The sequence below is a fragment of the Neovison vison genome, chromosome 12 (genome assembly GCF_020171115.1).
Source record: "Neovison vison isolate M4711 chromosome 12, ASM_NN_V1, whole genome shotgun sequence".
NCBI lineage: Eukaryota > Metazoa > Chordata > Mammalia > Carnivora > Mustelidae > Neogale > Neogale vison.
The window spans coordinates 98032876-98058870 of record NC_058102.1 but is presented as its reverse complement, the minus strand read 5'-3'; the positions used below and the strand labels follow the sequence as shown (position 1 = coordinate 98058870).

Genomic DNA, 25995 nt, shown 5'->3' with positions numbered 1-25995 from the left:
AAAAAATTAAAATGTTTTCATAAATTAAAGACATACTCAAGAACAAGTAAATAGGAAAAAGAGCCCTGCAAAAGTCTATGAATATCCACATAGTTTCACTAGAGTTCTGTATCATTGCTTATATTTCTATTGCCAGCAAAATACTGAGGATATTTGAGAAATATTGTGAAATACATATATACATATGTAGATATATGTCCAAATATCAAATATATACATATATTTGAATATATATATATTTCCACTTAAATTTCAATCACTTTCTCATACATTTCCTTTTCTTTGAGATAGTCTTTTCACTCTGTAACTATGAGACTGACCTCATTTCCTTCTAAATATTTTTAAATACCAATTTTTTCACAATAAAACTCAGAAAATCAAAGAAAGACAAAAAGACACTGTAAGATCAATGAGTTAAAATTTTTTTATGATTTTGCCAGGAAACATTCTTTGAAGGAATTCAGAAAATATTGTCATGTTTAACATTATTATTATTTTACTATACAAAAACCGTAAATATAACTTAGTCTTATTGGAATATTGCATGTACTATCCTCTCCATATAATAGCATACTTAGTAACTATGTAAAAAACTATCACAAGGAAAGTGATGTATTTACTCTTTTTGAGAAGTCTCAAGTATTCTTGAAGTACCCCGTTTAAAATTTTCTGTGTCATATAATTTACCAATTTAAAATGCAATTATGAAGTCACATTTATTTATGGAAAACATGAAGTAGCCCTTATTTCTATCAACTCCTTAATTAACACATAAATCATATCAGTTCTTTAAAAAAGCCTGAAGACATAAATATTCCTAGATACCAAATATGAGTATATTTACTGTTTGTTTTTTTTTTTAAGATTTTTTTAAAAGACATACAAATACATGAAAAAATGTTCATCATCACTACCCATCAGGGAGATTCAAATTAAAACCACATTGAGATATCACCTTACACCAGTTAGAATGGCCAAAATTAACAAAACAGGAAACAACATGTGTTGGAGAGGATGTGGAGAAAGGGGAACCCTCTTACACTGTTGGTGGGAATGCAAGTTGGTGCAGTCTCTTTGGAGAACAGTGTGGAGTTTCCTCAAGAAATTAAAAATAGAACTTCCCTATGACCCTGCCATTGCACTCCTGGGTATTTACCCCAAAGACACAGATGTCGTGAAAAGAAGGGCCATCTGTACCCCAATGTTTATAGCAGCAATGGCCACGGTCGCCAAACTATGGAAAGACCAAGATGCCCTTCAATGGACGAATGGATAAGGAAGATGTGGTCCATATACACTATGGAGTATTATGCCTCTATCAGAAAGGATGAATACTCAACTTTTGTAGCAACATGGATGCGACTGGAAGAGATTATGCTGAGTGAAATAAGTCAAGCAGAGAGAGTCAATTATCATATGGTTTCACTTATTTGTGGAGCATAACAAATAGCATGGAGGACAAGGGGAGTTAGAGAGGAGAAGGGAGTTGGGGGAAATTGGAAAGGGAGGTGAACCATGAGAGACTATGGACTCTGAAAAACAATCTGAGGGGTTTGAAGTGGCGGGGTGTGGGAGGTTGGGGTACCAGTTGGTGGGTATTATAGAGGGCACGGTTTGCATGGAGCACTGGTTGTGGTGAAAAAATAATGAATACTGTTATGCTGAAAATAAATAAATTTAATTTTTTAAAAAAAGATTTTATTTATTTATTTGGCAGACAGAGATCACAAGTAGGCAGAGACGCAGGCAGAGAGAGAGAGAGGAGGAAGCAGGCTCCCTTCTAAGCAGAGAGCCCAATGCAGGGCTTGATCCCAGGACCCTGGGATCATGACCTGAGCCAAAAGCGAAGACTTTAACCCACTGAGCCACCCAGGTGCCCCACATTTACTGTTTCTTAATAGTGTATTTATTTTTTAAAACAGATTTTACTTATTTATTCCACAGAAAGAGAAGTAACAAGTAGGCAGAAAGGCAGGCAGAGAGAGAAGGGGGTAAGCAGGCTCCCTGCTGAGTCCACATGGGGCTCAATTCCAATTGACTGAGATCATGACCTGAGCTGAAGGCAGAGGCTTAACCCACTGAGCCACTGAGGTGCCTGTTAGTAGTGTATTTAAATGCTTGACCTTAAGCTGCTCTTTTTGATAATCAATACCTAAGATAATAAGTTTCTGATACCTTTTTTGGCTCTTTTGATATAATACCTTACAAATACAATTCATTTAAGTGCAAATGATGCAAAACCTTATTTGTTTCATGATATACGTTGTTCATAGAAAAATCATTTTAACAAAATTCAGTTACAAGCTCACTATCATTGTGTTTATTCAGTACTATACTGGATATTCTATCCAGGAGACTAGCAGGACAAGCACCAATACATTTACTAATATTGGAAAGGAAGAAAAAAATAAATCTTTCTTAGCAAATCATATGTTTCCTCCTAAGGTCTTAGTGCATTCACACTAGATGGTATTTAAACCAGACAACACTCCTCTTCCAGATATATGCATGTCATCTCAATAAGGCCTCCCCCAATTTCTCTACATACAATTATAGTATCCCCCACTTCCAAGGTTCTTCAGTTTCTCTTCCTTTACAAAAAGTTATTAATTTATAAAGGACCCTATAATTTAGGAATCAATTATGTTCATTGCTTATTGTCTGTTTTCTCTCACATCCCTCAGCCCAGGAGAGCAGAGATCTCCAACTCCCCTGCAGACAAAATGCTGTGGTCCACACAGAAGGGTGCAGGGCCTGACTAGATGCTTCCCAAAAGCCAGTTGTGCTGTGTCTTCTCAATTCTGCATTCAGAAAGCCCACATCAGTAGCTTGAAACCTGCCATGTGAGAGACTTCACATCTTGGAACAGGATCAGCTCTACAATCAGCCCCTCACCTCCACCCCCTGAGAAGCCGTTGTTAGACTTTTACCAGAAGTCACGAATACTCTTCCCTTAGAACTGGCATCTGCCATGTAGTGGGTTTTTGATAAACATTTTTTGAGTATATAAATACATTTGAATAATTTAGAATGATTGCAATGCCCTAGTGCTCTGACTAAATATTTTACCCAACATAAACACAGGTAATAATGTGCATAACACTGAATTAGCTTTTAAAACAGTGATTGAATAAAATGTGCATTTTATCATAACTAGACATTTTGTATGACAAAGGAATAATTAATTGAATATTTTCTAAGACATTTGGTGTTCATTTTCCTCTTTTATTTTACATTAGGACTTTTGACAACTATGCAAAAATCAATTTATTTGATGCATATTGAAGTTATTGAAAACAATTCTTGTTAAGGTTGGCATTGGAACTTTCTAATGGTAGGAACTTCCATGATGCAAACCCTTATTTTTTTTCACACACAAAAAATATTCTCTTAACTATATGGGTTACACCTAGAAACTTATCAGGTCCAACAACATCTGTCAATCGATACACTTCTGAGATTAAAAATTCAATTTATAAAATAATATCTCAATAAAATGATGGTAGTCAGTAAGTAAAAGGCCATCCAGACATCTTGTGGAGAGGCTTCCCTATAAAGCATGATAGTATATCACTGAAAATGATTAGTAATACATACTAAAAATATTCAGTAATACAATGCCAGTTTAGGTTTTAGAGAAAGTCTTAAAAGATTTGGATCCTTTAGCCATTTGATTTAATAAATTTTATCTTTTGATTTAGAACATGTTACAGCAAACCACTATTTGTAATTAAAATCCATCCTCCACTCTCTGAGGAGAGTGAAACCTGATACCTTGAACAATGTTTCATTGACCTAAAACATAGTCACTCATCAACTTCAGAATACATGGAGGTAATTGACACATTATTAAAAAGCAGATGCCTACTAGCTTGTGGATAGGAAGGTAACAGGTGTAATCAGTTTTCATTAAAAGTGAATTATTCCAAGGCCTAGAGAAAAGCTAGACAGCTATTAGGAACTAGGAATAAAGCAGTAAGGGTAGAAAGTTAGAGAGTGAGAGGGTGATTGATCAAGGAGGAAAGAGAGAGACAATCCAGTATCTAGGGGCTTGAGAAAAGGCATGGAGAAGAAACATATCTAATAGGATATTTCATGAAGTACAGTGCTTTGCGAGATAGAAATTCATTCCCTTTCCCTGGGAGTCACTAAAGATTGTATTGCTCCAAACACACAAATGGTGGACATCAGATACTTTAACTTCTTTCTGCCTCAGACTCTTTCTTTATCTGAATAATAATAGCACTGACCTCAGATGGTTTTGTATTGTCTGCCTGTTTGAAAAAATGAGATAATTTTATGGTCAGTGGCTGGTAATCAATAAAAGCTCTGAATAAAATATAAAAAGAATTGCTATTTGAATACAAAACTAAAGGCAAAGGAATAGAATTTTCACAAGTAGAGAATCAGTTTCACCATCTCCACTGAAATATCTTGAATAAATATTTTCAATGCCTATTTTAATGTGTAGCAGTTATAAATTCTACACATCTCAGCATCTATGTATTGTCTCTGCTGAGCAGAGAGCCTGATGTGGGGCTTGATCCCAGAATCCTGAGATCATGACCTGAGCTGAAGGCAGAGACCCAAGTCACTGGGCCACCGAGGCACCTCTATATTTCTATACTACTTTACTCTTCTAGTAATAAAAATGATGTCTCTCATTGAAGGAATGTGGAAATAAACAAGTCAAAATATCCAATGCCAGCGTTCCAGATATTTATTTTATTGATTCATAATATTCTCAATATGAGAAGATGTCATATGCACAAATATAAATAACTGTTTAATGGAAGTAAATAACACAGTGAAGAAAGTCGTCAAAGGCTAAAGCCACATTAGGGAGGGGCTTGGTAATGGCTTCCTTAAATTCAAAGGGTCAATATAGTATAAACCTCCTCATCAGTCTTTAAGAGGTTGTCCATTTCAGAAGACAATCAGTCATACTAGAAATCCACAGCAGTGTTTTCCACCATTTCATCTTGATAAAGAATTCTTCTCTAGGTTGCGAAAATTCAAGAGATATCAGTACACTAATTATACTGAAGACAAGTCCAGTTTCTGGAAGAAAAATGTGGATTCCTTATGCAGTCAAAGAAGAGTGAAATTCTACACTTGATCTTAGCCAAAAGGCCAAGAAGCAATAGAAGTGTGAAATTTTAAATCAAGCTTTCCCATACTTAGGATCTTTCCATTTGTATATTTGTCATTTTGCTCTTTGAACTTCTTAATCAATATTTATAAAAATGATTCACCTCTGTCTTTAATGATTCTTCTTGGCACTCTATTTACTTAATGAATTTCCCCAGGCCAATAAAAATACACAGATAAAATAAGTCCAGTTTCATTTGTTTGTCAGACATAGAGAAGAACATTCCATATTTTCTGTTTCTCAAAACAGTGTTTGCAGGAAAATATAGCAGTCCATGAACTTAAGGAAAATATTACTTAGGTTTTATAGATGTATGATCATAGAATTACAAATATTGATTTTAAATGTTTGCATGAATAGAAAGAAAAATGGTTGAATAAAGAGTGCTTTGCAGCAACACACTTATGAAAACTATCATTTAGGTCCAACTGCATATTTGTATACTGAGCTGAGCATGGGATAAAGGCTTGGGCAAATTAGCCCAGTTACCCTAAACAAGGTCGTTGTAAAATTACATTTCATTCATTACTGGGCCCATCAGGCACCAAAGTAAATGTAATGCACACTCCTTCCCAATCCAGATTGATGGTGATGAGCAATCTCTCACCCGGGTAAAAATAAAAAAAGAAAAGAAAAGAAAAATAAAAAAGAGTGCTTTGTATTATATGAAAAGAGGCAAATGGAAAAGTAGTAGTCAAGCAAGGTGTAACTGAATTTGCATGTGGAGTTTGAGAGAGACATGAAAAGCAAGAAAGAGTTGAATTATAATAAAATGTTGTCAGCATTTTATAGTATCAGGAATAAAGGATACCATGAGTCAAAGAGAATTATAGTCCCTAAGAACCATGAAAAAGTAAAATAAATACACTTCTTTTGAGAGCACAGTAGAAACCAAATATTTTGCTAACTCGATTTACCAGCTCTGAAATTGTGTATATGTTTCAGCAAATCAGATGATAATGTTTGAGACTAGGTCATCAAGAAGAATCAGGAAGTAAGTAAATTATTTATTCTTCAATATAATATATGAAATCTTCATTTTACTTAAATGTTTTAAAGATCATGTTTGCATATATGTTTGTGGATTTACAACCATTATAATATTAAAAATTAAATAATTGCTAGGGCACCTGGGTGGCTCAGTGAGTTAAAGCCTCTGCCTTCGGCTCATGTCGTATTCCCAGGGTCCAGGTATCAAGCCCCGCATCAGGTTCTCTGCTCGGTGGGGAGCCTGCTTCCCCCTCTCTCTTCCTGCCTCTCTGCCTACTTGTGATCTCTGTCTGTCAAATAAATAAAATCTTCTAAAAAATTAAATAATTGCTTACTAACAAGAGACTATTAATAAAATCCTAAAGTAGGAACACAGAAATAAATATTGGGTTGTTCATTTTTTTTCTAATTTAAACATGTACTCAGTCACAAAAACGGGATTACTTTTAAAATTGGAAAGAATATCTGCTTCCAAGTTGATGTTATTTTGACCATCCACTTGTTCATTTTCCATAGTGGTATTGTAAACAAAAAAAAAAAAAAAAAGGAAAAGAAAAGGATTATGCATTGAATGATTTCAACTACTCTAGCAACTATTTAATTTACTAATAGAAGGTTACCTTATTGTCCTTCTGATCTTTTTATCAATAAAGCAAAAAAAAAAAAAATGATGAGTGTGATAGCATCAACCAAACCCTTAAGAAAGTAATTTTATGAGAGAATGCCAACAAAATATTCCCATGGATAAACATGCACATTCTACAGTGAGATGATTACTATGGTTACTAATTGTTTAACCTTGTGAAAGTTTCCTAAACAATGTAGGTCTCCAAATATAAAATGTGGAGGTAGGCCTAAATAACTCCAGTGAGATTTGAAACCCTGTATTTAGATTATCCATAATCCAGACTAGTTTTTATAATATTGCAGAAAAGAAAAATGTCAATTAGAGTATTTTCATGTTTATAAAAAAGGAGCTAAATGTTTTCAGGAATAATTAGAATATTATTTTTAAAAACATTAAAATAAGTAGCTTCTGCTTAAATGTTAGCATAAGATTTTTTTTTTTATCCATGGCCCATGACAGTGCATTTTCAACAAAAAGAAATCAGTATTTAACTTCAAATAATATGTATTACTTGAATGTGAGGTCCAGTAGAATTTGGAGAGTTGCTGAAGGAAAACATTTGTTTTTGGGTTTCATAGATTATTCATCACTGTGGATATTTTTAAGATTCTGTACTCTACCCCTCAGACTGTTTTTCAGAGTCCATAGTCTCTCATGGTTCACCTCCCCTTCCAATTTACCCAAATTCCCTACTCCTCTCTAACGCCCCTTGTCCTCCATGCTTTTTGTTATGCTCCACAAATAAGTGAAACCATATGATAATTGGCTCTCTCTGCTTGACTTATTTCACTCAGCATAATCTCTTCCAGTCCCGTCCATGTTCCTACAAAAGTTGGATATTCATCCTTTATGATGGAGGCATAATACTCCATAGTGTATATGGACCACATCTTCCTTATCCATTCATCCATTGAAGGGCATCTTGGTTCTTTCCATAGTTTGGCGACTGTGGCCATTGCTGCTATAAACATTGGGGTACAGATGGCCCTTCTTTTCACGACATCTGTGTCTTTGGGGTAAATACCCAGGAGTGCAATTGCAGGGTCGTAGGGAAGCTCTATTTTTAATTTCTTGAGGAATCTCCACACTGTTCTCCAAAGAGACTGCACCAACTTGCATTCCCACCAACAGTGTAAGAGGGTTCCCCTTTCTCCACATCCTCTCCAACACATGTTGTTTCCTGTTTTGTTAATTTTGGCCATTCTAACTGGTGTAAGGTGCTATTTCAATGTGGTTTTAATTTGAATCTCCCTGAGGGCTAATGATGATGAGCATTTTTTCATGAGAGACTATGGACTCTGAAAAACAGTCTGAGGGGTTTGAAATGGCGGGGGGGGGTGGGAGGTTGGGGTACCAGGTGGTGGGTATTATAGAGGGCACGGCTTGCATGGAGCACTGGGTGTGGTGAAAAAATAATGAATACTGTTTTTCTGAAAATAAATAAATTGGAAAAAAAAAAAGATTCTGTACTCTAGGGGTGCCTGGGTGGCTCAGTGGGTTAAGCCGCTGCCTTCGGCTCAGGTCATGATCTCAGGGTCCTGGGATCGAGTCCCTCATCGGGCTCTCTGCTCAGCAGGGAGCCTGCTTCCCTCTCTCTCTCTCTGCCTGCCTCTCCGTCTACTTGTGATTTCTCTCTGTCAAATAAATAAATAAAATCTTTAAAAAAAAAAGATTCTGTACTCTAACCTCAATCCTGTTTTAACTTTTTATGTCCTACAGGGGAACACATAGTTTCTGCTCTAAAGGGGGGAAGAAAGGATTGGCAATGAAAAATTGCACAGTACCCACAGAATTCATTCTTCTAGAGCTATCAGATGACCCACAGCTGGAGATTATGTTTTTCTCTTCTTAATTATTACATATATATATTAAGTGTCACTGGTAATTTGACCATCATTACTCTCACCTTGACTGACTCCCATCTGCAGACCCCCATGTATTTCTTCCTCAGGAACTTCTCTGTATTAGAAATATCCTTTACAACTGTCTGTATTCCTAGATTTCTGGGCACAATTATCACCAGAGACAAGACGATCTCATACAATAATTGTACATCTCAACTGTTTTTCTTCATCTTCATGGGAATAACTGAGTTTTACCTTCTAACTGCCATGTCCTATGACCGCTATGTTGCCATCTGTAAACCCTTGCATTATACCACCATCATGAACAAAAGAGTCTGCATTTTACTTGTCTTCTGAGCTTGGCTGGCAGCATTCTTAAATATCTTCCCACTATTCTTTTTCTCCAGTTAGATTACTGTGGCTCCAATGCCATTGATCACTTTGCTTGTGATTATTTTCCCCTCTTGCAATTATCTTGCTCAGACACGTGGCTCTTAGAAGTGATCAGTTTTTATTCTGCCATAGTGATTCTGCTTTTCACTCTGGCATTAATAATTTTGTCCTACATGTTCATCATTAGAACAATTCTGAAATTTTCCTCTGCCAGTCAGAGAAAAAAGGCATTTTCTACATGTTCCTCACACATGATTGTCATTTCCATCTCTTATGGAAGCTACATATTCATGAATGCCAACCCTTCTGCAAAAGAAAAGACATCATTGATCAAAGGAGTGGCTATTCTGAATACTTCTGTCGCTCCTATGATGAATCCATTTATATATACTCTCAGGAACCAGCAAGTAAAGCAAGCCTTTAAAGACACTATCCAAACGGTTATGTTTTTCTCCAGTAAATGAAAGTATAAGGAGCATTAAAAGTATGATGTTCTTGTAAATACTATAATTCACACTTTCTCAAAACTTCCTTGTCTTTACTAGAGTTATGTATTTTCCCCATTTTTCCACTCTCATATTAAACTTTCCCAATCCTTGACCTCAATACATTTGAAGAACTGAATATTGTTTCAGAATTTTCTGTAAATTTTGGGTTCAATGCATTAAAACATCTGGGTTAATGATTGTGATTTTGAATGGTAGTGGTTTGCCTTTGAAGAGACACTGGGCATTTAGTTTGATGGAAAGAATGTCAGGATTGATGTGGATTTCTGAACTTTTCATTCTTACCCAGTAATAGAAATGAATGTTATTAGAAAACTTTGATTCACTTTGTCATTTCCATGAAATCAAGTAAACACAATCACCGGAGGACTGGGAATATAATCCAAATATTTACTTCAAAATATTAGAACATTAGAGACTCATACATACTAAAAATATTTATACTGTTTATAATAATTATGATGCTAATGAGGAGGAAGAGAAAGGAGCTAGAAGAGGGTAGAAGATAACATAAAAATTTTCAGCAATTCCTACCTTCTAGAGCTATTGTTTTCTTTGTATTGACTCATTTAATCCTGCCAACAATTTTATGGGGTGTTATTAATTACTAATCTCTCTTAGTAAAAATTTAAAAATAGGCAAAGAGCAGACAATTTAAAAACACACCAGATGTATAAAATGGATGAAACTATGATAAATCACTGGAAGTTCACCTTTCTGGAGAACCGAGCTTTATTTGTGGCATCTAGAACTGACTTTAGGGTTTTGGGAAGTACGGAAGAGAAATAACATCTACTGATAATATTCTACACGCACTACCCTGTATTAAGCAAATCACATGCAGTATTTATTTTACAAAACTTCTTAGAAAGCGAACATTATTGCTTCTGATTTATAGGTGAATGAACATGATGAAATAGAGGTTGAAATTTCAATGTACAGAGACTGCAGCTTTCAGAACTGTCATTTCAGTCACTTTCCTTTCATCTCAAAACCCAGACTAGTTGGGTTACTTTCATCTTCACCCTGACTTTCACTTGTAATAAATTATGAATAAAAGCTCATGTTCAATATTAGGATTATTACATTAAAGGATTTTGTAATGTTTAATGAATTCATTCAGGCTTTTCTTACTTATGGCAAGCTTTGGGGATTCAGTGATGAGAAGGAGGATTCTTGCTCTAACTTATCTCAGATTCTAGTGGGGGAAAGAAACTACATGAAATTAAAATTTAATTTGATCAATGCAGCAACTTAAGCACAAGAAGCCTATCGGCCAGGTAATCTTACCATTGTCAAAGAAAATGTCAGTTTTCCTGCCTTAGCACAATTAGTGTCAGTTTCACAATAATTGCTAAACGTCGATTCTTTTTAACCCTAAAGTCATGTGCGTAAGACAAACCTTGTCTGCTTTGGGTATTATCTTAATTTTCACCTTTATTTTATTTCTTAGTCATTATCACATCTGTTTAAAAAAATAAATCACACTCTCTCCTCAGTAAGAATTTTTTTTTAATATTTATTCATTTATTTGACAGAGTCAGACACAGTGAAAGAAGGAACACAAGCAGGGGAAGTGAAAGAGGGAGAAGCAGGTTTCCCACCAAGCAGGGAGCCTGATGTGGGGCTCAATCCCAGAACCCTGGAAACATGATCTGAATGGAAAGCAGACACTCAACTACTGAGCCAACCTCATGCCCCTGTAAGAAGGGTTTTTGAGAATAAGATTATGATAGTCTCCAAGACTCTCCAGCAAGGCTCCCTTTACCCTCATTACTGAATTGTGGATCATACATTCATCTTACACTTCGTTTAACCTGCTACCACACCATATCGACTACTATGTCAGATCTATTTTGAAGGAATTTATATCAATGACCACAGTCAAGATTTCTAAGACTTTTTCAGGCATTTATCAATTTACATTAGGAAACACTGTGATGTATTTGACAAATTAAGTTCATGCACAAACTATGTAAACTAAAAGAAAAACCAATAACAATATTTAATACCTATTATGTGGACATTAACAGTTTCTTAAAATTATATATAATTATATATATTATAATTATAGATGAGGAAACTCACAAATATAATTTCTTCCTCTTTTTTTCTTACCTGTTATACTTTTTAATGCTTTATAGGAACAAATGATCAAGATTTTTTTCAGCTCTCCACATTCTGTCTTCTTTGCCTTTGTTGTTGCATTTTTTTAAATAAATATATAATGCGTTATTTGCTTCAGGGGTACAGGTCTGTGAATCATCAGTCTAACACAATTTACAGCACTCACCCTAGCACATACCCTCCCCAATGTCCACCATCCAGACACCCTAAACCTCCCTCCCCACTCCCCAGCAAACCTCAGTTTGTTTCCTGAGATTAAGGGTCTCTTATAATTTCCTCCTAATTCTTGTAGGGAAAATCATTCAGATGTTATTTCTGAAAAGACTTTGAAAGCAACTACATTGCAGGCATTCACTAGCCATTTGGATTATTAGAATAGACCATCACCACCTTATAAGATTTTGAGCAACAGATAAAAAGGTAGACATTTAGGTATGGGATTATTAATCTTTTATAAAAACATATACCCAGGGCCAAATGAATATAAAATATAGGACGGCTCACAGCATTTGCAATAATGCAATAAGAATTCCAAGCAAAAGTAAAAATTATAAATAAATGAATATCCTGGGCAAAGAGAATAATGATTGCAAATGACAGGTATTAAAGTGAGCGAAGTGAATGGGAATAATGTGGATAGAAAGAGAAAACTGAAAGGAGTCATTACTTCTCTTTTATGCTTTCCATGAGAAGCTGATTTTATTGACTCAATTCATTATGCACAGAAAAAAATTATGTTATAAAACCAATACTAGTGTTTCTCATATGACTATTACATTTTTTCTTTCTTTTTTTTTAATGTTAGCACTGAAGTTTATCGAGATGTCCCTTAGTACAGGTGCTGGGGCTTGCCCATGATGCTTTTGATGTATAAAGCCCAGACCTCCTGTCAATTCTTCTTAAGCAACAACACCTGGAAATTGACAGCTAAGTGGATGTTGCACACAAGCTCATCATCTGCCATCTTCATGTGACCAACAGTCATTGCCATACATAGCAACTTCTTCATCTGGAATTGGACTGTGGACTTTACTTCATTTACTTGGGCCCCATGTTCTCATTGTGGGTCAGCATGGAAGGGAAATTGCCAGCTTTATTCAGGCCTGGATCCAAAGCTTGTAGAATCTGCTTGATCAGAGATTCTGAAGCCAATAAGGCATCACACTTCTTGCTCATCTTCTTGACTATTTTTCTTTATTCTTGTTGAGTTTCTTCAGTGTCTCCGTGTCCATGTGGGGAATATCCACAATCTTGGACTCATCACAGTGCTGCTGGTCCCCCAAAACTTGGGGCAGGGTGTGGACTTGAGCCTAATGTGTCTGAGAAGCATTTGTCCTTCTGTGGGTTGTAGTTCTCCAAGCTGATCTGCAGCTCCACCATCTCCAGAAACTTCTGACACTGGCACTGATTCCCATTCAGGACTTCCCACACCACCAGTACAGGGTGTCACTTGGAGACTTTGCTGCTCATGGTGTCTCATGACACAATAACAAGATGAAAAGAGCAACATTATATGTTTTAAACTCTGTTTAACATTTTGCTTACCCCCAAAAAGATATTAACAATCCCTTTAAGTGAATATGCTTTCTCCTCCTTTTAAAGAATGAGACAGATATTAATAGGAAACAAATAATGTGTATATGGCCAATATGCATCTGAACAGTGATTCAGATCAAAGCTGTTCCCCGCAAAGAAGCCATTGTACCAATTATTGGGGGAGGTGAGAAATCTTGCAACATGAACATATACCAAAAAATCTTGGAATGTCAGAATAGGATGCTATTTTTTCCACAAAAGCGCTTCCTTCACAAGAGTACTAAATAAGTTCATCTAAAATGCCAGTTTTGGCTTTTGGAGATTTCTCTCCAAAATATCTTAGGAAATTAAAAATTCAGAAGAAAACTACTCTCTTGGAATTAAACTTAAATCCCTAAACTTTCTGCAGAAAATTGCTTTCACTAAAAAAGCTTAGAATCCCAAACTCTTCCACTGGTAATCTCAGATGTAACATATGCCAGTTTGATAATACCATTTCTCGTTGGCAAGAGTTTCTGTCATTTTTGGATTGAGCACTGAGTTATCCACAACAACAACTGCAGCCATAACCATAGAATATGGGATTAACAACAGATTCTCTCACTGATAGATAATACTTAGTCATTCTCCATCAGTCTGATTTGAGTCACAGTAAGTCTTTGTATACTTAAATAATCAGATCTCTTTGGTGTTCATCATGCCCTATACCACTCTGTCTGATGGTTGATCTCCAACGCTAAAGTCCTCAAATTCGCATTGCCCTCTTTCCTCCATCTATAAAATTGGCTTTGTATTGCTGCAATTTGTAGTCAAACAGGACATGAGCCTCATGGTACAGTATGCTTATCAATATGATTAGAAGTTTCACCATATACTGGAATGTCATCTTTTTCGATGCTAGATCTTCACAGACTATGAACATTTTGCTAGAAAATGGGATACTTTTTCATTATTGCCTACCAAAGGGCTTATTTAGTGCCGCCACTTACTAAAATATTTGTTAAATTAATCAACAAAAGGTGAAGATCTCAAAAAGCCTCTTCCTATCTAAATTGTTGATATCCCCTTCTTGAAATTATTATTGTTCTCCTCTGATACCTTGTTTGAATAATTTTCTATGACTGGGTTTTCTAGGATGGGAACTGAAATTAACCTCTCAAGCCATAAGAACTGTGCAGTCAGCAAGACTCCACAAGAGTATCTCCAAGACAATGATCAATTTCAATTACTGCCTGCCTTCCCCTACCAGCTTACATTTCCCACATCTCCCTTGTTAAGTCTGGGAGGACTTTGGCACTTTGGACAGAGTCTTTGAGATGCTAGTCCACTGTCTTCCTGATGTTAGTGCCACTGAAATAAATTCCTTTCCTGTTTCACCACCATGCATTTCTTTGCTGTTGTATTTTGTCAGCAGTGAGTGGCCAAACCTGGTCTCTTTGGAACCCCAGAGCAAGGGGCACTTACTCCTCTGCATCCTGGTTACAGTGGAAAATAAATATGTCTTAAAAATGAATATAAATTAAATGTTATAGATGTCTTCTCAGATCATTACAGTGAACAAGAAGACGAGTGGGGTGGAGTATTTGTTGCTTGTATCAGATATGAAAAAAAGAATCTGAGATTTCTAAAATAATGTAGAATTCTCACCCTTTGCTGTAAGAAGAAAATTACACATACAGCTGTCACTAGCATCTTTGTATTCTCCAAAACGAAGCTTAGCCCAACACATAATAAACATCTAAGAAGCTGTCATTGAATGAATAAATAGTAATGACTCTAATCATGGTCAGGTGTTCTATGTCACAATTCAGTGGGAAGATAAAAAACATAAAGGCAAGCCTGGCATCTCTTATGGTGTAGAAGGATAGAAACCTCAGCCCCAGTCTAAATCAACACAATGAATTTTTAATATTTTCCCTAAGATTAGAGAAAAAATTCACTTGTTCACAAATTAATCTGTTGATATTGAGAAATTGTTATTCTGTGTTACCTGTTAAGTTTCTTGTCCTTGTGCAGTTATGGACTATTATAAAAATTTAAACTCTTCTATTATTTTTCTGCTCTGATTTCAGGCCATTATCGCTGAAATATTGGATCTAAATTATGTCCTAATTTGGACTACAGGTTAATTCTGGTGTCTTGAGAACACAAAACTCCATGGTACCTTTTGTTTATCCATTCAGCTAATCCCCCTGCATCCATTGTTAAGAAAGCAGATAAAATTATGGCTAGGCTGAATCATTAACATTACTAAGATCATATCGTCTTGCCCAACAAGCTTGGAAAGACATTGTATTAACCCTTATTTTAAATATAACTTGCTTCATTTTAAGTGTTAAAATAATACTTCTTTAAGTGACAAATCATAGGGTAATTTGGGAACTTAGATCCTTAGTGAAAGTTGGGTTAAGGTGTAGAAATGAGTTTATCTATGCCCTTTGTATGAAATTATAGAGAAGTTCCTGGAATTATTCTTTATTTTCAATATTTCAAGTATTTGTTTATAAATACAAGATGGCAGAGGACAAACAGATTGCAAAGACACTTGAAAAAGCACTTATGTTTAAACAAATTAAAGAAGCCATTTAAAGTGACCTTGCCTAAACCAGTCATAGTTACCATAAAATATGTCTTTAATACTTTCTTTCAGGAATATATGTTTGCTTTATTAGGGTAAATTTATGCTTTATACAAGTAATCTCAATTATGCTCAATGGTATATGTGAATAAAATTAAGCCATACAATTTATATGAAATACATAAATGAAAACATTCTTAAAACTGCTACAATTTAGTAAGAGTTTCATACATTTTTGTTCATTATAACATTAATTGGTGGCTGATAGGACCACATGATGGTTTTATGTTCTTATCTAAATATCTTTTAATGATTACTTTAATATAGTCAATATCAGGACATCATGTAATCATTCCTGTACGAAATTTAAAACACTTTATTTCATGTGTCTTAACACTGAGCAGATCTACTTTATGCTTCAGTTTTGCCCAATGTGAATTTTTTAGAGTGAAAGTTAGCATCCAGCATATACAGCCAAAAAGAATCGATATCTTATGACCACAAAAAGGGCAGATGATGGAAAGTGGAATAATTCCCTCCCAGAAATTTTGTAGGTAAAGAATTTTAGTAAGATCATTAACATATTAAATTAATTGGTAATTAGGAATAAATATTATTCCTTTGGAAAACTCTGAAACCTCAGAAGGATGTAGAGAACAAATGAGACATTACAGACTTGGACAGGTGTCTGGACAGTTAAGCATTTCTTAAAATGATCTTAGATGATAGTATCAGTCCCAGATTGGAAGGACCATTTCCCAAAGAACCAGTGTTGGTCATTAGGACCAGCGTGGTGGGCCCTCAGACCAGCAGAAACCCCTGCACACAGCACATCTACTGACTAGAATTCTGCTAAGCTTCAGCTCTAATGGAAATAGCCTCAGTTCTCTTTTAGCAAGCAGACCAGAAGGCACTTGGTTAAAACTCAACCACACTCTGGCAAAGGTCCAAACACTCCCCACTGGATGCAAGGAGAAACACTGCAGAGGACTGACCTGAAGAAAAGAGCTGCCATAACATAGGAGCAGAGTCCACAGAGCACACAACCAGAGACACATCCTGGAGCACTGGACATGGACATTATATGAACTCTTCTTCATAAATATGTTAATATAAGGAGCAGGAAACATAATAAGCTTTCATAAGACACAGAAGAAGAGACGTAGACAAGAAGCCAAGATGGAGGAATTCATCTCAAAAGAAAGAACAAGAAAAGGTCATGGCCAGGGATCAAACTGAAACAGATATAAGTAATATGCCTGATCCAGAATTTAAAGCAATAATCATAAAGATATTACTTGTGCTTAAGAAAAGCATACAAGACTTCAGGGAGGCCACTACCACAGAGATAGAAGAGCTAAAAATTAGTCAGCCCTAAATGAAAAATGAAAAAAAACTAAGATGTGAAACCCATTGGACGTAATGACTGCAAGGATGGAAGAAGCAGAGACATGAATAACTGATATATAATTATGGAAAATAACGAAACTGCACAAGAGGGAAAGAAAAATTTAGATCATGAAATCGAGAACTCACTGATACCATCAAAGGTAATAAAATTCATATCATAGGAGTCCCAGAAGAAGAAAAGAGGGAAAAGGAGGCAGAAGGTTTATTTGAGGAAATCATAGCTGAAAATTTCCCTAATATGGAAGAAGAAACAAACTTCCAAATTCAGGAGGCTCAGAGAATTGTCATTAAAATCAACAAAAGAAGGCCAACACCAAGACACACTGTAGTCAAATTTGCAAAATATAGCGATTAAAAAAAAAAAATCCCGAAAGTAGTAAAACAAAAGAAGTCCCTAACTTACTAAGACCAATAAGATAAGCAGCAGATATCTCCACAGAAACTTGGCAGGCAAGATGAAATTGGCATGTATATTGAAAGTACGTAATGTGGAAAATCTGCAGCCAAGAATATTCAATCCAGCAAGGCTATCATTCAGAATAGAAGCAGAGTTAAAGAGTTTCCCAGACAAACATAAATTAAAGGAATTCATGGCAATTAAGCCAGCTCTTAAGGAAATATTAAAGGGGACTCTTTGACTGGAAAAGAAAGACCAGAAGTGACAAAAACTAGAAAGGAATGGAGAAAACCTCCAGAAACAAAGAGTTTACAGGTAATAAAATGGCACTGAATGCATATCTATCAATCATTACTCTGAATGTAAATGGACTAAATGCTCCAATCAAAAGACTTAGGGTGTCTGAATGGATTAAAAAAATATCTATCTATATACTTCCTACAAGAGACTCATTTGAGACCTAAAGACACCTGCAGATTGAAAGTGAGCTGATGGAGAAACATTTATCATTGAAACAGATGTCAAAAGAAAACCAGAGTAACCATAATGATAGCATATATACTAGCCATACTTATATCAGATAAATCAAAGACTGTAAGAAGACACAAAGAAGGGCCCTATATCATAAAAAAGGTATCTAAGAAGTACAAACAATTATAAATACTTATGCCTGAACTTGGGAGCACCCAAATATAAAAAAAATTAATCACAAACATAAAGGAATTCTTTGATAATAATATAATAATAGTAGGGGGCTTTAATACACCAGCTGGTCTGAACAAGAAATCAATAAGGAAACAATGGCTTTGAATGACGCACTGGACCAGATGGACTTAACAGATATATTCAGAACATTCCATCCTCAACAAACAGAAGATACATTTTTTCAAGTGCACATGGACATTCTCCAGAATAGATTACATACTGGGTCCCAATTGGGCCACAACAAGCACAAAAATACTGAGATAATACCTCACATAGTGACCAACCAGAGCACTCTGAAACTTGTAGTCACCCACAAAAACAAATTTGGAAAGACTGCAAATAAATGGAGGTTAAAGAATATCCTACTAATGAATGGGACAACCAGGAAATTGTTGAAGAAATATGAAATGTGTATATATATACACATTATATACACATTCATATATAAATATGAAATATATAAATATAAATATGAATGTGTATATATACAAATTCATATATATATATATATATATATATATATATATATATAAACAAATGAAAATGATAACACATTAGCCCAAAACCCTTGTGAAAAGAAAAAGTGGTTCTGGGAGGAAAGTATATACCAATACAGCCCTACTGTATGATGCAAGAAAAAAATCAAATAAACAATCTAAATTCATACTTAAAAAAGCTAGAAAAAGAACAACAAATGAGCCCTAATGCCAGTAGAAGAAAGGAAATGATAAATACTAGAGCAGAAAAAAAATGACATAGAACGAAAAAATCACATAGAACCAAAAAATGACAAAGAACCAAAAAAAAAAAAATCAATAGAACATATCAATGAAGCCAGGAGCTCGTTCTTTGAAGAAAAAAATTAATAAAACTGATTGGGAGCAAGGTGGCAGAGGAGTAGGAGACCTAAATTTCCTCTGGTCCCAGGAATTCATCTATATAGCTATCAAACGACTCTGAACATCTACAAACTCAACAGGAGATCAAGGAAAAGAATAGCAGCAATCCTATGAACAGAAAAGCGGTCACCTCCTGGAAGGCAGGATATGCAGAGAAGTGTATCTGAGGCAATTTGCAAACACCAAGCCAGCAGAGCACAAAATCAGAACTTCTAGAATCCTACTCTGCTGAGGGACATCACTCCAGTGGCTAAGCGGTCGGATGGTGGGGGAGGCTGTGAAGGGGGGGTATGGAACCCTCACTGGGACAGTGTGGTCTCAAGACCCTCAGTGTCACGGAAAGACCAGTGGTGCCTGAGTGTGACAGAGCTCCCAAGTATCATAGTGGGGAAGCTGGCTGCAAAGAAAGAGCTGAGAAGTGGGCTGTAAGGTCTGGGTTACCCTAATCCATGATCTGTAGCATAGTAGAGCCACTATTCTTCAAGCAGGGACCCAGAAAACAACAGATCCAAAGAGATTTCCCTTCCTCCCCAGGGAGGAATGGCATGGGAACTCATGGTAGGAATCTGCTGGGTTTGGAAACTCCAAACAGGGCCATGTGCCAGAGATACTAAAGCTTGGTCACAGGCCGGGTAAGCATGGAGTGTGGCCAGAGACCAGGGAGACAGGAGTGATTGACTGCTTTTCTCTGAGGGCTCACTGAAAAGTGGGGCCCTGAGTTCTTGGGTCCACTGGGGCCAGAGATTGGGAGGTCACCATTTTCATTCTCATCTTCCAAAGATGCGTTGAAAGCTCTCAGAGAACAAAAGCTACCAAGACCAAACCAGAGCAGATGACTAAACCTGGCCCCTGGCAAGGGAGGTACAATTCTGCCTGAGGCAAACACATTTGTTAATCACTGCAACAGGACCATCCCCGGAGAAGATCAACAAGAATATCCAGCCAAGACCAAGTTAACCAATCAATGAGAACTCTAAAACTCCAGTGCTAGAGGAAAACAGCACATAAAATTCATGGCTTTTGTCCCATGATTCCTTTTTTTTTTAAACAAATATTATATGATTCTACTTGTAGAAGAATCTAGAATAGCCAAATTCATACAGACAGAAAGTAGAACAGTGGTACCAAACTCTGCTAGGGGACAGGGGAGAATGTGGAGTTGTTGTTTAATGGTATAGAGTTTCAGTTTTAGATGAAAAAATTCTAGAGATGGATAGTGGTGATCATTGCACAACAAAGTGAATGTACTTAATGTCGTAAACTGTACACCTAAAAATTTTCCCATGTTTTTAGTCTTTCAAAAGTTAATTTCTTTAATTACCATTTTTTATTTTTCTATTTCTTTTGAATTTTTCTTTTTTCCTTTTCCAACCATCTTATCAATTCCTGTTTTAAAGGCTTTTTAATTTACATTTTTACAGTCACAGACTATCCCTTCACTGTATTTAGCCTTATTTTTTGTATATATATATATATATATGTTTTTCTTTCTTTAAAATTTTGGGATACAATTTCTTCGAACAGACAAAAATATACCATAAATCTAGTATATGGTTTTATTCTAGTGCTCTGCCTCATCACGTTCTCTCCTTTTTTAAAAATGTTTTTTAAATAGCAATTTTAAATTTAAAAATTCTGAGAAAATTCTTTTCTCAATCAACTTTTTATCAATTCTTTTTTAAAAATGTTTTTCAATTTTCATATTTACAGTCATATTGCATCCCTTCATCATATTTACCCATATATATATATTTTTTTCTTTCTTTCTTTAAAATTTTGGGAGATAATTTCTTCTAACAGACCAAAATACACCCAAAATCTAGTTGTGAGCCTCTGTTCTATTCACCAACCTGATCATACTCTGTTTTTTCCCCCTTTCTTTTTCCCCTGGTTTCCTGTCTCTTCTGATTTGTTTCGTGTATATTTTTCTGGGGTTGTCGTTACTCTTTTAGCAGTTGGTTCTCTTGTTCTCATTCATCTATTCTTCTTTGGATAAAATGAAAACATGGAAAAATTCACCTCAAAAAAAAAAAAAGACAAGAGGCAGTACTGACTGCTAGGGACCTAATTAATATGGGCATTAATGAGATGTCAGAACTGATGTAAAGATACTAGCTGAGCTTGAAGAAAGCATAGAAAATATTGGAGAATCCCTTTCTGGAGAAATAGAAGTACTAAAATCTAACCAAGTCAAAATCAAAAAGGCTACTAATGAGAAGCAATCATAAATGGAGGCTCTAACTGCTAGGATAAATGAGGCAGAAGAGAGAATGAGTGGTATACAAGCCCAAATAATAGAGAATAAAGAAGCTGAGAAAAAGAGAGATAAATAAATACTGGATCATGAGGCGATCAAGAGAAAAAGTAATATCATCGGATGAAACAGTATTAGAATAATTGGGATCCCAGAAGAAGAAGAAAGAAAGAGAGGGACAGAAGGTATATTGGAGCAAATTATTATTATTTGACAGAGAGAGAGATCACAAGTAGGCAGAGAGACGGGCAGAGAGAGAGGGGAAGCAGGCTACTCGCTGAGCAGAGAGCCCGATGCAGGACTCAATCCCAGGACCCTGAGATAGTGACCTGAGCCAAAGGAAGAGGCTTAACCCACTGAGCCACCTAGGCATCCCACCAACTGGAATTTAAATAAAAAACTTTAAAAAAGAAGCAAATATGAACATTTAAATCTTCAATTCCTTTACTATTCTATTCCTCTACTATTCAATTCCTTTACTATTCTACTCTTTCTTTCTGTTTTATTTCTCAATAGTAGATTTTGCTTAAAGAAAATAAAAAGCAGCATCAGAAATAATACAATGATTACAGAGTTCATTCCCTTAGGCATCAGATGACCCACAACGATATCTTTTTATTTGTGGTTTATGTATTAAGTGTCACTGGAAACCTAACCAGCATCATCCTCACCTTGATAGACTGTCATCTCAAGAGTCCTATATATTACTTCCTGCAGAATTTCTTCTTCTTAGAAATTACATTCACCAGTGTCTCTATCTCAAGATTTTTGGGGGCAATCATTATAAATATCAAGATCATTTCCTATAACGATTGTTTAGCTCAACTATTTTTCTTCATCTTCATGGGTGTTTCTGCATTTTTTCCTTCTCACTGCCATATCTTTTGATCATTACGTTGCCATCTGCAAATTTCTTCAGTACATCACCATCAAGAGCAAAAAAATCTGCACCCTGCTTGTCTTTGGGTCCTGGCTAGGAGGATTTCTTACCATTTCCCCACCACTCACATTCATCCTCCAGCTAGATTTCTGTGCTTCTGATGTAATTGATTATTTCTCTTGTGACTGTTTCCCCATCTTACAACTCTCATGCTCAGATACATGGCTTTTGGAGAGGACTGGCTCTTACTTTGCTTTTGTCACTCTGCTCTTCACTTTGCCATTAGTGATTCTCTCCTACCTGTGCATCCTTAGCACCATCCTGAGAATCCCATCTGCTAGTCAGAGGAAAAAGGCTTTCTCCACGTGCTCCTCTCACTTGATTGTCCTTTCCATCTCTTATGGGAGCTGTATATTCATGTATGTCAAGCCTTCAGCAAAAGAAAGAGCATCACTGACCAAAGGAGTATCTATTCTCAACACCTCAATTGCCCCCGCCCTGAACATTGAACCCTTTTTTTTATGTCCTGGTGAACCATCAAGTAAAACAAGTTTACAAAAACTTACTTAACAGTGTTGTTGAGAAAGAAATGAAAATATAATTGGAAGGGGAGATGAATCATGAGAGACTATGGACTCTGAAAAACAATCTGAGGGGTTTGAAGTGGCGGGGGGGTGGGAGGTCGGGGTTCCAGGTGGTGGGTATTATAGAGGGCACGGATTGCATGGAGCACTGGGTGTGGTGAAAAAATAATGAATACTGTTTTTCTGAAAATAAATAAATTGAATATATATATATATTAACATGAATGGATGTCATCATGAAGATTCAACAAAGAAAAAATAAAATTTCAACTTCTACAATATCCTCCCATATCCATCTCAGAGATGCTTGCAATGCTGAGCACTTTGTTGAAGCTTTCTTTAAACTGAAAATAATCATGTTTGGCTTTCCTTCAAACTGTCTATAGGTTCCACTTTCTCACTGATTTACAGTTCCAAATAGAAATCCTGTGATTATAAAATATAAGTTATTTTCTGATTGTTCTGAATAATAAAAATATTGTATTGCATACTGTAATGGTGAATGAGTAAACACTGTCTTAATAAACTCTTAATTTCTTAATTTTTTTTTACTAATATTACGGTTTCTTTCCTAAAGTTATAAAAAATTAAGCAGTCATCATTACACTCATGCCACCAGGACATTTGATGGAAATTCCATACAAATCTATTCTATAGAGAACATTATTATTGTGCCTTATGCTGAACTAGATATGTCCTAAACCACATCATATTTAATCTTCACAGGTATATGGCAAATTAGACTAATTATCTCTTCTTTACAAGCGTGTAAATAGGTGTTCAAAAAAGTTGCACTATTTGCCTGAGGTCTTCAGCTATAACAGCCAATATCATAACCTGATTTGAAAAACAAAACAGACAAAAAATTATTTGCTTTATTATATACACAATTAAAACTCACTAAAGACCTCCATATTTTGCATAGCTTTGACTAAGGACTTGCACAATTTTACTGGTGCTTTTCATTCATACTATCTCATTTGGACATGACTATATGATTATAGTCTAGTCAGAGATGGTACTAACTCCTATTACTGTACTTGGCATATAAAATAGAACATGAACTAAAATAAGAAATTCTTTAACTGCTGTTGGTGGTGAGCAATAGAGTGAGAAAAAAAAATATATGAGTGGTATTATGACACCAAAACTTCTTATTAGAAGTCAGATTAAAAATAATGGAGTGAATGAATCGACTTAGTACAAGGTGGTAGATCACCAGTTTAAAAAACATGCCAATGAGTAGAGATGCATTCAATAGAGATCTGCATTAGGAATTAAGATATTTGGTTGCTAATCTCTGTCTGAAAAGTAATGTCAAAGGAAACAAACTTCACACTTAGTGCTTGTTGTTTTTGCTTGCTGTTGGGTTTTATTTCTGCTATCTCATTGGACACTATCTCTCAAGCTTCCTGTTTCAACTTCAATACTAATGTGTACTATGTTTTATATTCTTTAGCGTTTGTACACATTCCAGTTCTGGCAATTTTTTAAGGATTGTATTTATTTATTTAACAGACAGAGATCACAAGTAGGTAGAGAGGCAGGGAGAGAGGGGAGGGAAGAAGGCTCCCTACTGAGTGGAGATCCTGATGCGGTGCTTGATCCCAGGACCCTGAGATCATGACCTGAGGCAAAGGCAGAGGATTAACCACTGAGACACCCAGGTTCCCCCATTTCTGGCAATTTTGATTCACTGGATTATTTCCCTTGAGCCAGGGAACACATATTTACTACTCTGTACAAGTTAAATCTGTGTAAAAACCATGCCAAAACGTTTTAACACACCTACTGATATTTCCTTTTTGTCCTTTATGTATTTGGCTCTTTCTAACTCTCTATAGTTAAATATGTATATTCGTCCTGGGAAAAAATGGGAAGAACAAGACAAAAATATTGATGATAGAAAACACCATTGTTCAATGGCAAAGGAAGGCTATCAGAAATGCTTGTTCCCCTAGATGACAATGATGAGATTTGCCAATATTTTACTATTACAGACAATCTGTGTTTGTGAACCTGTATGAAAAGCAGAGTTAAGCCTAGCATATAGAAGGCAGTGAAAGTCTCCCAAGCCTTATTATTGACTCATTAGTTCAACTTTAGTCAAATTAAATGGAGTATATTGGGGTAAGGATTTGCAACCGGATATATTAAAAAGTATAAAAACAGGACAGTATATTTTGTTTTACTGTAACAATTAATTCATTTTCAGTTAAGAACAGGAAGTTACTATGGCTATGTGTGTTGCCATTTGGAGATAGGCTACGGATATTGTGTTCAAGAGGACAGACTTTAATTTCGGGAAGGCTAAGATTATATTTTATACTTGCTAGCTATGTGAATTTGTGTAAGCTATACCATCTCTACGAACCTCAGTTCTTCAATGGGAATATAGAATAAGAGAATAAAACTTTCATAACTGTGTTTAAGTTAAGATAAAGTGTGTTTAAGTGAGATAAATAATAAAAGTCCTAAATATCACTGAAATAAATTGTCTTTGAAAAATTACAGCTACCATGAGCATCCTTCCCAAAGTCTGAAATTAATGCCAACTAAAACAAAAATAAATAAAGCAGCTATTTATATATCCTAGTGTCATATAAATTATAGAGTGTGTTCACTTATATTAGTTGAATTAATTCTCAAAACACTCCTTACATTTTAACTCCATGTCAAATGAAGAAAAAGGAAGCTTAAAAAATTTTAGTAACATCCAAAGTCACAAATCCACTAAGCGACCCTTTTTTCGTTTTTAATCCTTGCCTTTCTTTTTTTTTTTTTTTTAAAGATTTTATTCATCTACTTGACAGACTGAGATCACAAGTAGGCAGAGAGGCAGGCAGAGGGACAGGGAAAAGCAGGATCCCTTCTGAGCAGAGAGCCCTGATGCAGGGCTCCATCCCAGACCCCTGGGATCATGATCCCAGTGGAAGGCAGAGTCTTTAACCCATTGAGCCACCCAGGCACCCCAATCCATCCTCTTCTAATAACAAAAAAATACATTCTGTAATAAATAAACTAACCCTATAATGTCAAAAATATGAGTTAATAGGAAGTTTTAATGTCATAATTTTATTAATTAAATTATTAATTTAGTTTCCTTCCTCAT

The 25995-nt window shown here is 35.6% G+C and overlaps 3 pseudogenes; 2 read left to right on the top strand and 1 right to left on the bottom strand.

Moving 5' to 3' along the window:
* Positions 1 to 8535: 8535 nt before the first annotated feature.
* Positions 8536 to 9471, top strand: LOC122891559 (annotated as a pseudogene).
* A 2998-nt stretch (positions 9472 to 12469) lies between these two features.
* On the bottom strand, positions 12470 to 13110 carry LOC122891711 (annotated as a pseudogene).
* An 8903-nt stretch (positions 13111 to 22013) lies between these two features.
* On the top strand, positions 22014 to 22900 carry LOC122891006 (annotated as a pseudogene).
* The last annotated feature ends 3095 nt before the right edge of the window (positions 22901 to 25995 follow it).